At 37.7% G+C, this 16,433-nt stretch overlaps 1 long non-coding RNA gene across 1 annotated transcript in view; it reads left to right on the top strand.

Annotated features, from left to right (window-relative positions):
- The first annotated feature begins 10,972 nt into the window (after nucleotides 1-10,972).
- LOC129397640 (uncharacterized) overlaps nucleotides 10,973-16,433 on the top strand; it is a 61,354-nt gene continuing 55,893 nt past the window's right edge. Inside the window, exon 1 of the long non-coding RNA XR_008625244.2 lies at nucleotides 10,973-11,100. This is a non-coding gene — a long non-coding RNA (uncharacterized LOC129397640). The remainder of the gene's footprint in view (nucleotides 11,101-16,433) is intronic.

The raw sequence follows: 16,433 nt of genomic DNA, 5'->3' as shown, positions 1-16,433 counted from the left end.
ATCTTCATGAGTTTGTCTAGTTTCAATCTTTGAGGCTGCTCACCCTTGAATGGGGTTTTTGTGGGGACTTTTTTGTTGTTGTTGATGCTGTTGTTGTTACTTTCTGTTTGTTTGTTTTTCTTTCAATGGTCAGGTCCCTCTTCTGTAGGGCTGCTGTGGTTTGTTGGGGGTTCACTTCAGGCCCAATTCATCTGGTTTGCTACTGTGCCTGGAGATGTCATTCAAGGAGGCAGGAGAACAGCAAAGAGGGATATCTGCTCCTTCTGGGATCTCTGACCTCAAGGGGCTCCAACCTGAAGCCAGTAGGATTGCTCCTGTACAGGGTGTCTGACAACTCGTTGGAGGATCTCACCCAGTTGGGTGGCACAGGGATCAGGAGCCATTTAAGAATACACTTTGATTGTCCCTGGTAGAGGGGGTATGCTTCCCTCAGGGAAAACCCACTTGTCTGGGCTGCCTGGATTCCTAAGAACTACCAGGAGGAAAGGCTAAGTCTACTGGTCTGCAGATACTGTGACCACCCCTCTCCCTAGGGGCTCAGACCCAGGGAGATCTGGGTTCTGTCCCCGAGCCTCTGGCTGGAGTTATTGGAGTTCCTGCAGGGAAGCCCCACTCAGTGAGGGAGGAAGAGTCAGGGTCAGGCCTGATGTGGCACTCTGGCCACAGTCTGCCACAGCCAGTGTGGTGGGCTGTGGGGCACATCTCTTGGGACCAAGCTGTCTAGTCTTCCTGGCTCCAGCCAGGGAGAAAAAAGTGACCAGGAGCTGTGGAGATGGAGACCACCCTTCCCCCGCCCAGGGAGCTTAGCTTGTTAGGCGGCTGTGAGTCCCAGTGCTGGCTGCTGCCCCTCCCCCAAGGAGCTCAAACTGCTTACAGAGCACGCAGTTACAGCTGTGGTGCTGGTTGCCCCTCCCTGCAGGAGCTTGGTAGGCTTAAGCAGATTCCAGCTGAGAGGCTGTTGAGAATCTGTGTGGCTCTGGTGTTGGGATGCCAGGCCCTGGTGGCATGAGTTCGCAAGTGGGATCTTCTAATCCATGGGTTGCACAGTTCCGTTAAAAAAGCACTGTTTCCCCATCTGGGACCTCCCTTGGCTGGGGCGGGGTGGGGGCTTTCCTGCCGCGTGTGGCTCTCGGGTGGGCCGCCACACCACACTGCTCTTCCTTCCTCTCCTTGCATCATATCAGCCTCCTAGTCAGATCTGATAAGACAACCTGATGCCTATGTTGCGGGTGAATGAGTCACATGCTTATTATGGTTCTTTTCAATGGGCGCCTCCAAACTCCGCTGTTTCTAGTCAGCCCTCTTGCCCCACCCCCACCCCAGACATATTTCTTAAGGAAATAAACACCAGGATGTCAGATACTTACTTTCATCACGTTATTAAGGTGTTTTTATGTCCTAACACAAAAGCAAGAGTTAAATGCCATATGAACTTTGTCTTTGATTTATGCTTTTCTTAGCAAATCCTGAAACTAAGCAAAAAAAAAAAATTAGCACATTTGCATTTGTTTTGTACTTGGAAACTGAACATTTATATCAACATGCATATATTTTATAACCTTATTGCAGTGTTTTAGAAATGCTCACATGAATATGAGTAACTATAGCCTTGTAGTACAGTTTGCAATCAGGTAATGTGATGTCTCCAGATGTGTTCTTCTTACTTAGTCTTGCTTTGGCTATGCAGGCTCTTTTTTGGTTCTATATGAATTTTCTTATTGTTTTTTCTAGTTCTGTGAAGAATGATGATGGGATTTTGATGGGAATTGCATTGAATTTGTAGATTGCTTTGGCAGTATGGTCACTTTCACAGTATTTATTCTACCCATCCATAAGCATGGGATGTGTTTCCATTTGGTTGTGTTGTCTATGATTTCTTTTAGCAGTGTTTTGTAGTTTTCCTTGTAGAGATCTTTCACCATCTTGGTTAGGTATATTCTTAAGTATTTTGTTTTATTCTTTTAGAGTTGTTATAAAAGGGATTGAGTTCTTGCTTTGATCCTCAGCTTAGTTGTTATTAGTGTATAGCAGTGCTACCGATTTGTGTACATTGGTTATGTATCCCAAAACTTCACTGAATTCCTTTATCAGATCGAGGAGGTTTTTGGATGAATCATTAGGGTTTTCTAGGTATAGGATTATATCATTGGTGAACAGCAATAGTTTGACTTCCTCTTTACTGACTTAAATGCCCTTTATTTTTTTCTCTTGTCTGATTGCTCTGGCTAGGACTCCACAACCATGTTGAATAGAAGTGAGGAAAGTGGGCATCCTTGTCTTGTTCCAGTTTTCAGGGAGAATGCTTTCAACTTTTCCTGACTCAGTATAATTTTGGCTCTCTTGCTGGTTGGCTTTCACATGGGCACTTGGAGATTCCCCCATCATGGAGGATCTCTGAAAATTTCTGGACACAAGTAAAAGCCTCTCCTTCACCTGGGCCTTGTGTTCCCTCTCATCCTGTGGGCTCAGTTGTGTACCTTTCTGGTGCAGTCTGCTTGCTCTCCAGGGCTCTGTGGCTCTCTGTGAGATTGCAGTCGACTTCCCAGCTCTGGCCCCTATTCCACTGGTTTTATCACTTTAATCAGCTGTTTTACCATTTGGCTTCCTGAAAGTTTGGTAACACAGCTCTCCACTATGTTCCCCAAATTCCAGAAGACACATGTTAAATTATTTGAGTGAAGCCACTGAAGTTCTCCCAGTGAATCCTCTGCCCTTCTCACTCCCAGTGGGACAGTGGGTAGAGGAGAGGACCTAAGAGCAATTCTCTGTGTAAATATCTTTTCTTCAATTTCCTGGCTGAATCCTCAGTCTTTGCTGTATAACTTGAAGACACATGTCAGACAAAGTTCACAAAACTGTTCTGACATCTCTATTTCAGTCCTCATACGTGGTCTAGCACCTCCTTTGTAATGTTGCAATGATTAGCACCTGTTTTCTTAGTTCTTCAGTTGAAAAATAAACAAAAAAATCCCATTTAAATATTATAAGGCAAAACTAAAACTGACTATGGTCAAGGTATAGTCTAAGATTTATAGGACTAATGGCACCTTATTATTGTATATGCAATATGATATTGAAATAGACATGTAATATGATATCATTATGATATGATATTGAAATATGTTATTAATGAAAAATCCATTACAGGAAATTTATGAATGTCAATTTAGCCATTCTGTGATGGAGCAATTTTACTTGTTACTCTTCACAGAACATTAACTGAAAGAATGTCTATTGATCATCTCTCAGGTGACAAGCACTTTGCCAGTCACTGGCGACACTGAGGTGCATACACACAGGAAATTCCCCCTGCCACATGGTGCTGTTGACTGAGGAGACATGATAGTTAAATAATCACAGACTAATGTAAACTTGTAAATGTGACAGATTACAAAGAGTTGGCACACAGGGCTACAAATAGAATTTAGACTTAGTCAGGAAATCTGGCTCGAGGTAAGAACGGAAGGAAAAGTAAAAGTTACCTGAGGAAAAAAAAAGTGATGGGAAGATTTTCTAGGAAGAGAAATTAGTATGCACAACATCCTCATGAAGCGCAGAAGCCTAGAAAGTGTGAGATTCTGCAAGAAAACCAGTAGTAGCTGGGCTCAGGAAAATGACAAGAACATTGTATCAGTTGAGGTTGGAGAAGTAAATTTAGTTCATATATTACAGAGCTGTGTTGACTCTGTCAAGGAGATTTGTCTTTATGAGTCAAGATACATGTCAGACAAAGTTCACAAAACTGTTCTGACATCTTTATTTCAGTCCTCATAGGTGGTCTAGACAGGAAACATTGAATGGACCATTTTGGTAGGTGGAATGGCCCCCTAGAAATGTCCATGTTCTAACCCCTGGCACCTATGTATATGCTATGTTAGATGGCAGAAGAGACTTTGCAGATATAGTTAAGGTTATGGGCCTTAAAATAGAGATATTATGTTGGATTATATTGGTACATTCAATCTAATCACAAGAGCTTTAAGTGCATAACTCTCCTTGACTGGAGGCAGACAGATACAGCAGAAGGGAAAGTCAGAGGTTCCACCAGGGAGTAGGGATTGACACTTGGTTCTGAGATGTAGGAGTCCACATGCAGGAATGTACTGAGACTTCAAGGAGCTAAAGGTGGCCCTTGGGGGAGAGTCAGCAAGGAAACAGAGACTTCAGTCCTTCAATCAGAGAAACTAACTTAGTTCAACAACCTGAGTGAGACTGGAAACAGGTTCTTCCCCAAAGCCATGTCTACACCTTGATTTTGATTGTGTGGACCTAGAATAGAGAAGCAAGCTGAACCTTCCTTTGGCCACGCTTTTAACCCAGAGAAACTATGAATTAATAGAAGAGCATTGTTTGAAGCTTCCATCTTTGTGGTAATGTGTTTGGGAGCAATAGAAAAGGAATACAAACATGAATGATTCAAAATGGGTGGCATAATGAGTGGATGCAGAGAATCATAGTAGACCTGCTGGGAAGCTAACATTTTTAAAAGTATGGATGAGTCATGGTGGTGACTTGTCCTAGAGTGCTGGTGAGGTGATAACAAGTGAAATTATTTCCAAAATAATTGGAAATTAAATCTATAGAACATGGTAAGGAATTGATCATGAGTGGAGAGGAAGAGGGAGTTTCAAGGCTATATAAAAGGTATTAGCTTGTATAATAGAGTTGTTGGTGTTGCTATTCACTCAGGGAATACTAGAGGAATATCAAGATTTTCGGGTGGGAGGAAGGGAGGAGGGAATCCTAGTCTAGTTTTGGATATGTAATGTTTGAGGTATCTTTAAGAGAAACAGTAGGAGACTTCATGTAGGCAGTTAACGTATATTGATCTGGAATTCAGAAGAGAGGTATGTGATCTATATTTAAATTTGTGAGATCTCTTCTTGTCACTTAAGGGGAGAATATAGAATGATAAGAAGAAAGAGGTTCTTAACTTGAATATTGTGGGAGAATAAGATTCAAAACAGTTACACAGTAACTGGAGGGCTTGGAGGAAAATTAGGTTAGTATGGTTTCATGGAAGTCAAGGAAAGCAGATGCATCAAGAAAAAGGAAGTGAATGACACTGTCAAACATTGTTGAAATGGAGGATAATAACTTCTGAAATATTGATTAACATGCAGATCTTCTCAAGAACTGGTTTGGTATAGTAATGAGGATAAATACCAGACTAAACAGTTTGAAAATAGTGGAAAGTGAAAAAACAAAGACATAAACTGTCATGAAACCTAACTAAAATCAGAGGACAAAGGTCTTCTTTCATTGAGACAACATATATTATCACTGCCTAGGTGCGCTATGTTTGGGTTAAGTAGAGTAAGACTATGTGCCCCTTTTCGTCATGCCCTCCTTTCTCATGTTTGAAAATCTGATCTTTTTTCCCAGTCCCTAAATTTTCACATCTTCAGACTTAAAATTTCTAATGCCAATACCTACTTAGCTTTCTTTTCTTTGCTTTGCTTTTTTTTTTTTTTTTTTTTTGACAGAGTCTTGCTCTTGTTGCCCAGGCTGGAGTGCAATCATGCAATCTCAGTTCACTGCAACGTCCACCTCCTGGGTTCAAGCAATTCTCCTGCCTCAGCCTCCTGAGTAGCTGGGATTACAGATGCACACCACCATGCCTGGCTAATTTTTGTACTTTTAGTAGAAATGGGGTTTCACCATGTTTGCCAGGCTGGTCTTGAACTCCTGGCTTCGTGATCTGCTTGCCTCAGCCTCCCAAAGTGCTGGGATTACAGGCATGGGCCACAGTGACCAGCCTTAGCTTTCTTTTATTAATATGTTGGTTATTTACTCAATGGACTCTCTCCAGATTGTCCTTCAAATTGTAGACCCCTAACCAGGAGTCAGTACTCCATTTGCAGTATGCTAGTTGTAGAATACAGCAGGGTGCTCATTTCTTTTGTTCTGAATGTGCTGTGTGTAGGTCATACTTACAGTAACATTTTTGGCTATTATTCTACACTGGTGACTCATTTTGAACTTATAATCGATTAAAACCCACAGACCTTTTACTTTTCTTCAGTTTTTTTAAAGTAAATATTGCTCTTATGTAGGGACATCATAATCTTTAATTTTTACTATTGTTTTTTTCCCTACCTTGGTGCATTTCTGTATGCTTACCTTTATTGTTTGTTTGTTTGTTTGTTAACTGTGGCCCACCACTAAGCTGAGCCAAGTATTTTTGGCTCCTCTGAAATATCGAATGCATGTGGCTACAGCATGGAGAGTGCACTTGTCTGTAGCATGCAGCTACATGTTATCAACATAATTGATATCTGTGTTGATGATACTTTATTAAGGAGTGATGAAAGTCTCAAACAGTCAGAACAAGGTGAGGGGCCTCTGGCATACCTCTAGATAATCCTCTTCACATTAAATCTTAAAGAAATTAGAACAAAAAAATACAAAACACAATATATTTACAATTATACTTCCTTGGACAAACATTATTGACACTTCGTATTATATCTTTCCAAATGCATTCATGTGCATGAAAATCATATGCCTCTGTCCTTATAAGGTAGAGTCAATACCTAAATTTTAAATTCTTGCTAGAGATTGTGTCTTTGAAGTCATTCAAAAACCATCTTCTACCAAGACTTGTTATAAAGGAAGGATATTTTAAAGGACATTTATTTTATTCATTTTATTCTTGATTATTTTGGCAACAGGTGGCTGCATATTTTAGGCTGATTTCTTAGTTCTTCTATTGAATTTATGCTAGTGAGTTGCATTCTTATTCATTGAAGTACATAAAGTATTTATATGCACACCCTGCTCTTGCGTTGTTAGTCAGAATTTTTTTGAATGGCTATCCACTACATTAATCATCAAAATTTTATAGAAATAAATGAAAGAAAATCTTTATTTTTCTCATGCATCTGATTCATATTTTAATAATGCAAAATGTGAATTTTTTAACTAATTGACTTTTTACTTTTCTAGCCAAAAGTCTCAGTGCCAATTTTGTATCAATATTTTGTTATTTTAGAGCACCCTCTGACTTATATTTCTGTGTTTCTTCTGGTTAACTTTGCCTTCATCTAGTTAAATTTCCAGGCCTCTGATTTTATTTTTGATTTTATCACAACTCACTTCAAATTTGGTTATATAGCAGCAGGATATACCTAACAAAATAGTTTAAGGGAAACATGTAATAGTATAAAACTGGCTCCTGAATAAATACTGAATGATTACTGGCTGAGAAATTCATACATCTCATCATCCTGACTTTGTTTGAATTTTTGCTGCACTAAGATTCACATATTTGATCTTTTTAGTTGTTCCTCACCCTCATTGTGAAAGATGAAGCCTGGAACACTGGGTATGCTCAAGAAATGTTGGTTCTCATTTCCCTTCTCTTATAGCAGAAGCTGTCCTGGACACACCTGAATTATCCTTTCCTTTAGATTATTATGAACAGGTTCTGAGGGATATTATATAATCTGTGATTTTGCATCTGATCTTGTGATTCTTTAATTTTGTAAGATTAGAAAGATATTCTTAAAGTCTAGTGATATCTCTTATAACACTAAGAAATATTCCAAACATTTCCTCTACATTTCTCCTAGCAATTGGAACTTTTGATAATGAAGGAAATTCTGGAATAGACAAGAAAAATAGATTGCTAGGTAAAACTGTCTGAAGATTTTAGTGTCTATGCAGCTAAGCTCCTGGACATTACTTTTCAACTTCAACTTGGAGAGCTTAATTTCTCCTAATCATAGAATATTAAAAAGTTATAGCTCTAGGAATAATACCATAGGATATATAAGGATATTATCTTAGGAAATAAGAACTCAGGAGACAGCATAGCAGAGAGAAAAAGGAACTAAAAAGAAAATTAGATGGCTTGAACACTACTTACAGTGGGGGCCAAATGAATTTTTGGAAGAGGAGCAATTAGGTTTAAGTTTCAAGTAGTTTGGACTGTTGCAGTCCAACTCATCCCTGACTTTTATATTTTAATAGAGTCTTCTATTTATGCATAGACTTTGTGTATTTATGTATTTGTGAATCAAATAAAAGATCTAAATTCTATATTTAAGTTTCCTTGGTATAGAAAAAATTAGCCAGGCATGGTGGTGGACACCTGTAGTCCCAGCTACTCTGGAGGCTGAGGCAGGAGAATCGCTTGAACCCGGGAAGGGGAGCTTGCAGTGAGCTGAGATCGCGCCACTGCACTCCAGCCTGGGCGACAGAGTTAGACTCCGTCTCAAAAAAAAAAAAAAAAAGAAAAGGAAAAGAAAAGGGTCAGTTTTCATGGGATCTAAGTAATTCAAATCATAGTAATATCTGAAATAGGAGTGCTGGTGTCAGAAGTTATCACACTCACACTGTAAGTCTCTGGAGGTGAAATTTTCTAAAAACCAAGCACTGGAGATTCAATCCATTTTGTCAGTGATATCTTTACATTTAAGGTGAATTGTGACCCAGATGATGTTTGGTTTGTACTGGGAAGTCATTTTAGACATTGAAAAATAAGTGTATTCCAGTAATCAAGAGTCACTCAGAAGTACTTAGGGAATACTCATTAGCTTCCTAATACTGATAGGATCCTTAATATTACTAAAGCTGCTTGCCCTTAAGGACCACAGAAAACAATTGGGGACAACATTAATTATTCACTAGAAGCAATTAAAGGATAATTAAGTGGTAAACTGTGGCTATACTTGAATGTTTTGTCCCCTTTAAATATTCATGTTGAAACTTAATCCCAAATGTAACAGTATTGGGAGGCATGGCCTTTGAGAGGTGATTGAGCCAGGAAGTCTCCTCTCTTATGAATGGGATTAGGTGCTCTTATAAAATAATTTGATGGACGGAGTTTGACATTATTTTTTCCCTTCTGCCTTCTGCCATCTGAAGACCTGGTGTTTCTTCCCTCTGGAAGATGCAGCATTTAAGCTTTCATCTTGGAAACAGATACTGGACCCTCAACAGACGGTAAACCAGATGGCGCCTTGATCTTGGACTTCTCACGCTCCAGAGCTGTAAGAAATAAATACTTGTTCTTTATATGTTACACAGTTTCTGGTGTTCTGTTATAGCAGCACAAAACAGACTAAGAATAATTGCGTTACATGATTGAAAGTGCAAGGGAAACCAGAAGTAATTTTGTTTATAACGTCTCTTACAAAGTTTGACTTCATTATCTATCTGTTGCCTCTAATATTTGGCCTAAGGTTTTAATTAGATGGCCAATGTGAGACTCTTTATATGTGAATATGTTTGTAACATCTCCTGCGTTTCACAGTCTTCGAATAGATGTTGAACTAGAGTAAACGGGTTTGCAGGGCAGTGGAAAATAATAACACATTAAAAATGCAAACGTAAGATGGACATGGTTTTGAATTTGAAAATCTGGCTGACTCAGAATCTTGTATAGTAGTTGTTTTTAAATAAATTGGAGATATTCAGCTTATGTTACCAACAACCTATGAATTTTATAACTAACAATCTCCAGCCTTACAGCAACACTTGAGAAACCAATAAAACCCTGAAAAGTGTGTGTGACGAGGGAGACAATATTTTTTTAAATAGTCCTGAAACAAGAGAACTAGTAGTATTTGAAGAGGTAGCCAGGAAAAACATAACTGGGTCAGGTTAGGTCAGCCAGATCTATGGTTTTGGAATTAAAGCATTGTGGAGTCATTTTTGAACCATTCATTGTGGGTTCCAGCAAGTTTTCATCAAATTCATGGCACGAATTTGGCTCTATGAATAGCTTTTTTGGATCTCGTAAAAATATATTTGTGGATTTCTAAGTTGCAATGGAATTCAATAAACCAAAATTTAATAAGTGCAGCAGTGATGGGGAAAGTTTGCTCAGGATAATATCACACCAGAATATTCTACTGGCCTCAAAGACCAGAACAAAACTGCTTCCCTCTAACTCTGGCAACAGAGGCAGCTGTACCTTCCTCCTTTTCCAACTATCTTTTCTTTTCTTCATTTACCATAGCTCTTATTAGCATCACCTTCTCCCATGCATGTTTCTTTCTTCTCTTTGTTTCTTTTCTATGGTTCTATATGTGTATTGACAAACAAAAGTGTAAGTGATAGCTTATTAATCTTAAAATGGTTAAAAGAAGAAGACTGTACTATTTATTCATCCTTGTCCATCCTTTTCACACCCTATATTTCTTGTAATAGAAGAATGAGATTGGAAATAGAAGGTTGTAGAAATAGTCAAGGTTTCTGGGTAGAATGATGTAAGATAAAGACACCTCATAATCAATGCTAACAATTGCTAATTATTATTTGATTGCCAAATTGCTATAAGGTATAAGTAGAAATGTACTACACAACTCAAGACAGTTATTTTCTACTTGGGGTATCAACTTTAACACCTTTGAAAAAAATAATTGAAAATAAGTGCTGGAAATTTCCAAATTTGTATGAATTTCTTGCTATTTTTATTAATAACAGGAATGGGATCAATGTAGAAGTCTTTTTTTGCTTGGTGAAAGAAGAAAGTCGCTAGTATTTTCACAGGTAAAGTCCTCAGGGCAAATTATATGTTTATTAACTTGCTTCCTGTTGTGACAAGGTGGGATCACATGGAATTGCAACAGACTGTGGCAAAGTTGGACCTGACTACTATAAAAACCTCAGTCTTTCTGTTTCCCACAGTCGAGAAGGAAAAGGTAAACATTGTTTCCAATAAATGCCTTTTGTTTTAGAAGTAGAGTTATGTCACCAGTGAGAGAAAAAAAAGGATAGATCTAGTAGTACTTCTCATTTTGTATCTGTGAACAGGAAGTATGTGTCTTATGTTATTTCATACATAAAAAAATGCTTCATGCCCAAATGAAGTATAAATGCTAACGTTTTAGCAGCATTCAAAAACACTTATTGGTAGATTAGTGTTGCCAAAATTGCTGCTGTTGAACACTCACATTTAGCAAGGATAGGGCAGAAAGATAGTTATGTAAGTCTTCCTTTCAGAGCCATTTAGAGATAACTAGCCTATCTTCTGATTGTCTCACAAATTCTTGCTACATTAAAAGGAAGATTTTCATATAGTATATGGAGATACAGAAATTGTTGCACTGAAACTTTCAAGACAATGATACTGCACTTGCAGACTGAAAGGTATTTACCAATTCTTAATGCATGTAATGTTTCTACACTGTGCAGGTAAATAGTGGATAAGTAGCATGTTCTAGGTGGCATTTTAGAAATGAAATCACATTTATGGGTTATATCATCAAAGGGAGTTCCTTACAAATGAGGCACATAGGAGAAATGATGCAGACTGAAAAGCATTTCAGAGTAAGTTCTCTTTTCAGAGGAAAGCCAATTAAGAATACTGTGTGTCAAAATGAATGAAAGTGGAAACTGTTACTCAAAGATACTGTTTGATGACTGTCCCAGGGTACACAGTGGCTACAAGAGAAAACATAAAAGAGCAAATTCAATAGTGGTCAAGCTAAAAACTTGTACTAAAAAGACATCTGCCTGCCAAATCACAGAATACTAACTGGTTCACAAAACTCTCCTGGGAAACACAGTGGTTTATTTGTAAAGGAAAAAACTAGGTGAATTCATCTTCTCTAAGTTATGCATTAAATATAAACAAATATCTTATAGAAGAAATATTTCTTTCCTGTTAATGATTGTTACTTTTTAAATATATTTATAGATCATATCATAGAACCTTTTAGACATGTGAATCTATTTAGGTAATATTTTAAACTTTGTTTCCCTTAAAATTACCAGAGGAAAAAGCAAGTATTGTATGCCAGTATGTGCTTAAGCTTCTTGTGATTGCCAACTTTGGGAGGCACAAATATTTTAAAACATTGTGTTCATGAGGAAGGTTGAAAAATAAAACTATTTGATGTAGTCTATTTTTTAATGGTAGGTTTTCGTAAAATGAAACACACACACACACACACGCTCTTCTTTCCTAATAACACAGTGTGGATTTGAAATCTCTTTGAAAATAGGGACAATTTTACGTATCTCTGCACTTCTCCCACCATCTATCACAGGGGTAGGTTTTTAATAAACATTTGTGGAATGAATAAATCAGTTACATACTGCAAGCTATGGCTACAAAAGTCCAGTGTAGTGACAAATCACACTGAGTAATTTTCTTCCATTTGATTTTACTATTAATAGGAATTACACTATCTCTGCTTTACTGATGTTATATACTCAGACAAAATACAATTACCCTTTGAAACCTCAGCTTCCATAAAATGAGAAGTGTTTGGAAAGATGTAATACTTTGAAAACTGTAAAAGCAATGCCATTTTTTCCTGCTTAGGTTTAGAATGGTTTGAGGAACGTATGAATTCTGTCATAAATGACCGGTAAGTGGAGAAATTAATTTCACAGGTTTTATTGCATTGCGTTTTGATGGACTTAGTAAAGACAGAGTCAAATTAACAAGAAGGCAATTCTGTGAATGTTAATGTCTGTTTTTATCTGAGATTAGAATTACATGGAATTTGGGATGCCATTTCTTCTAGCCCAGATGAGAATCAGATAATGCAGAGCTTCTGTTAACACACTGAGTCAGAATTCCCCTGAAATGAGTTGAGAAGGCATTTGGCTGAAGAAGGAGTGTCTTTCTCTTCAGTAGTTGTGCCATGGAATCCTTGTACAAATTCCCTTCCAACAATTCAGAAATCAAACATTCATCACAGTAATAATGTTAAATGTAGGACATAATGTATTCTCGTAGCCTTGAGAGATCAGATGTGTGTGACCACACCTTTTTATAATAGTGCATAATCTGAGATAGAATGGAAAGATAATTCTTTTTACAGGTCATTTAGATATTCACTCAGTGAAGACTGTCTATTTTCAACATGTGCCTGCTTATTACAGATAGTACTTGTGTTTATGTGTGAAGAAGATGAAGTTAATTGCTACTTGGAATTAATGACTGTCAAGAGTCCCCTTGGAAACCAACATAATCTATTTAAAAATTTCAATTTGAATAAACATTTTTGTGTATCTTTGCTATTAATATATGCAATTTCAATGGAATATTTTGGTGAACTTTGCTTTTGATCTCTATTAATTGTTCTGAGGGTCACTTTAGAGATTTGCTGCCTCAATTCTGCAGATTTTTCAGTGGAAATTTGGACATGATTTTTACTAACTGGGAGAACATCTTGATGACTTTAGGTAAATAATTGTTACTGAAGAGAGATATTTCCTAGAATGATTTACTTTAGTGTTGTTTAACATTTAAGACACTATTCTCAGACTCCTGTTATTATGCTTGCTACACAGATATCATTATTCTATATTACAGTGCCTCCATTGCCAATCGTCTGATTTTTCAAGTGTAAATTTAATCATATAATCCTTTTTTTTTTCTTAGTCTGTAAGTGTGACTCTCTTTTTGAGTTCAAAATTCCAAACTTCTTAGGATATCACATTCAAATCTCCCTCATCTGTTGATTTCTGCCATTCTCCTAAGATGCAATCTTCACAGCCTTTCTGAGCCACTTGCCATCCTTCAAACATAAAATTATTTTATGTTTTCATATATTAAATATATCAAACATATATATATCAAATATATCAAAACATAAAAGCCCATCTATTTGTTACAAGCAAAAACATAAATCAAATGTAATGTGTCATTAACATCTTTCCAATACAATATACTGAATTTGGTTTTTCTATGTTTTGTGGAAACTAAAAAAATATATAACCACTAGAATTTGTTGAGTGCTTGTTTTCTGTACATACAACTCAATTGGTCTTTATAGTAACTCCGTGACGTTGGTGATTTTTAAATTATTCTGATTTTACAGATGAGGAAATAGAAGTACAGAATCCTTAAGTGACTTTCCCAAGGGCACACAGGACATGGACGGGAGTAAAGGAGAGACTAAACCAGAGTCTGGTTTGGGAATAGATGCTTTCTCTAGTCCAAAAGAATATTACAATATACTCCTTAGAAATATTTTGCCTAGAGAACTATATTTCTAAAAAGAATGTATAATAAATAATAATACAATAAAACTTACCTTTCAAAAGTTATATATGTATTAAATAAAGAAAATTAAAATATGAAATTTGGTTAGTGAGATATCTTAATAACTAAGCTATATAATTTGATTTCAATTCCTATCACACAGTAACAGATTCTAATAATGGATTTTTAAAATGATTTATTTACTCTTTTGAATGAAGCTCATTCATTTCCAAAAAAAAAAATGAAATAAAAATAAAAGATCCAGCACATTAATAGTAGAGAGAAAATAAAGAATTTGGAATAGTGTAACTCAAGAGAAGGTAAACCACTGTGTATTAGGATTATCTAGAGGGACAGAAGTAATAAACTTAATAGTTTACTAAGTATTAACTCACATGATCACAAGGTCCCACAATAGGCTGTGTGCAAGCTGAGGAGCAAGGAGAGCCAGTCTGGGTCCCAAAACTGAAGAACTTGCAGTCTGCTGTTCGAGAGCAGGAAGCATCCAGCATGAGAGAAAGATGTAGGCTGGGAGGCTAGGCCCATCTCCTCACTTCATGTTTTTATGCCTGCTTTATATTCACTGGTAGCTGATTAGATGGTAACCATCCAGGTTAAGGGTGGGTCTGGCTTTCCCAGTCCACTGACTCAAATGTTAATCTTCTTTGGCAACACCCTCACAGACACACCCAGGATCAATACTTTGCATCCTTCAGTTCAATCAAGTTGACACTCAGTATTAACTGTCATGAGTCCACCTTTCATCAACTTGAATCCATATACATTTCCTGAGATCATACATAATCTTCAAATAAAGACAATAATAAGGTTTATAATTACACCTAACATAATACAACTATCCTTCCTACAACCAGAAATGCACCAATCCCCAACCCAAATACTATTACATAAAGTTAACTATACTTAAATGCTGATGTGAAGTCAATAAATCTTATGTCCCATAAGGAATGGAGAAAAAGGCATTTGCCAAGTCAGTGACTGCATACCAGGTACCAGGAGATGTGTTAATTTGCTCAAGCAATGAAACCACATCTGGTACAGCAGCTACAATTGGAGTCACCACTTGGTTAAACTTACGATAATCCACTGTCATTTTCCAAGATCCATCTGTCTTCTGCACAGGCCAAATGGGAGAGTTGAACACAGATGTGGTGTGGAATCACCACCCCTGCGTCTTTCAAGTCCTTGATGGTGGTACTTATCTCCGCAATACCTACAGGGTTGTGATATTGTTTTTGACTTACATTTTTCTAAGTAGAGGCAGCTCTAATGGCTTCCATTTGGCCTTTCCCACCATAATAATCCTCATCCTACCAGTCAGGATGCCAATGTGGGGGTTCTGCCAGCTGCTAAGTATATCTATGCCAATTATGCATTCTGGCACTGGAGAAATGACCACAGGATGAGTCCGGGGACCCAATGGACCCACTATAAGTTGGACTTGAGCTAAAACTCCATTAATTATCTGACCTCCATAAGCCCCTACTTTAACTGGAGGACCATAATGACGTTTTAGGTCCCCTGGAATCCACATCAACTCAGAGCCAGTGTCAAGTAGTCCCCGAAGTGTCTGATTATTTCCCTTTCCCCAATGCACAGTTACCTTGGTAAAAGGCCAGAGGTCTCCTTGGGGAAGGATGGGAGAAAGGTTAACAGCATAAATTGTCAGTAGTGTAGTAGGGTGCTTCCTCAAGGGGACCCAGCCTCCCATTCATTCAAGGGGTTCTGGGTCTATAAACTGGCTTAAATCTGGAAATTGACTGAAGGGCTGTGATTCTCTGCTTTTATAATTCAAATGAGTCTTTTGTCTATTTGATCTAGAAGTTTTCTGCTTATATAAATTAAGTAGGAATGCAGTAGGCTTCCTATCAATTTCACATCTAGGAGCACCGTGACTAATTAGCCAATGCCAGAGCTCCACACCAGTCAGACTATTCTGATTGCTGCTTTGCTTCTGCTGTCCAGTATGGTAGCTATGCCCACCTTGCCTGTGATGGTCGAGTGCCACCACTTGGCCCCTGCCACCTTGGGATCCAATTATTTCCATTGTATTTAAATTTTATAGTTGAGTGACTGCAATTCCCACCGTTAGATCTGAGATACAGAGAAGAGCAATTACAGGGCTCTTCAAAGATGCAGGTGCTGCCCTCACAAATCTATTTCACAAGACATTGGAAAAAGGTATATCTTCTGTATCTTCCCAGATGGAATGAATAGATCTAAAGTGACTAATCCACTCCACCATCCCAATCTCCCTAAGCATTTTGATCCCTTCCTCTACATTAAACCAAGGGAGATCAGGCATTTCTATCCCACTCGGTAGGTCATCTTTTAATCCATATTTCAGCTAACCAAGCACATAAACTATTAAAACCTTTTTTAACTCCCTGAGGTGCAACATTAAATGCAGTATCCCTACTTAGTGGGTAAAAATCAATAAATTCAGCCTGATCCAACTCTG

Source organism: Pan paniscus, chromosome 3 (genome assembly GCF_029289425.2).
Source record: "Pan paniscus chromosome 3, NHGRI_mPanPan1-v2.0_pri, whole genome shotgun sequence".
In the NCBI taxonomy this organism is placed as follows: Eukaryota; Metazoa; Chordata; class Mammalia; order Primates; family Hominidae; genus Pan; species Pan paniscus.
Note: the sequence above shows the minus strand (reverse complement) of the source record. Positions and strands in the feature narration are given on the sequence as shown.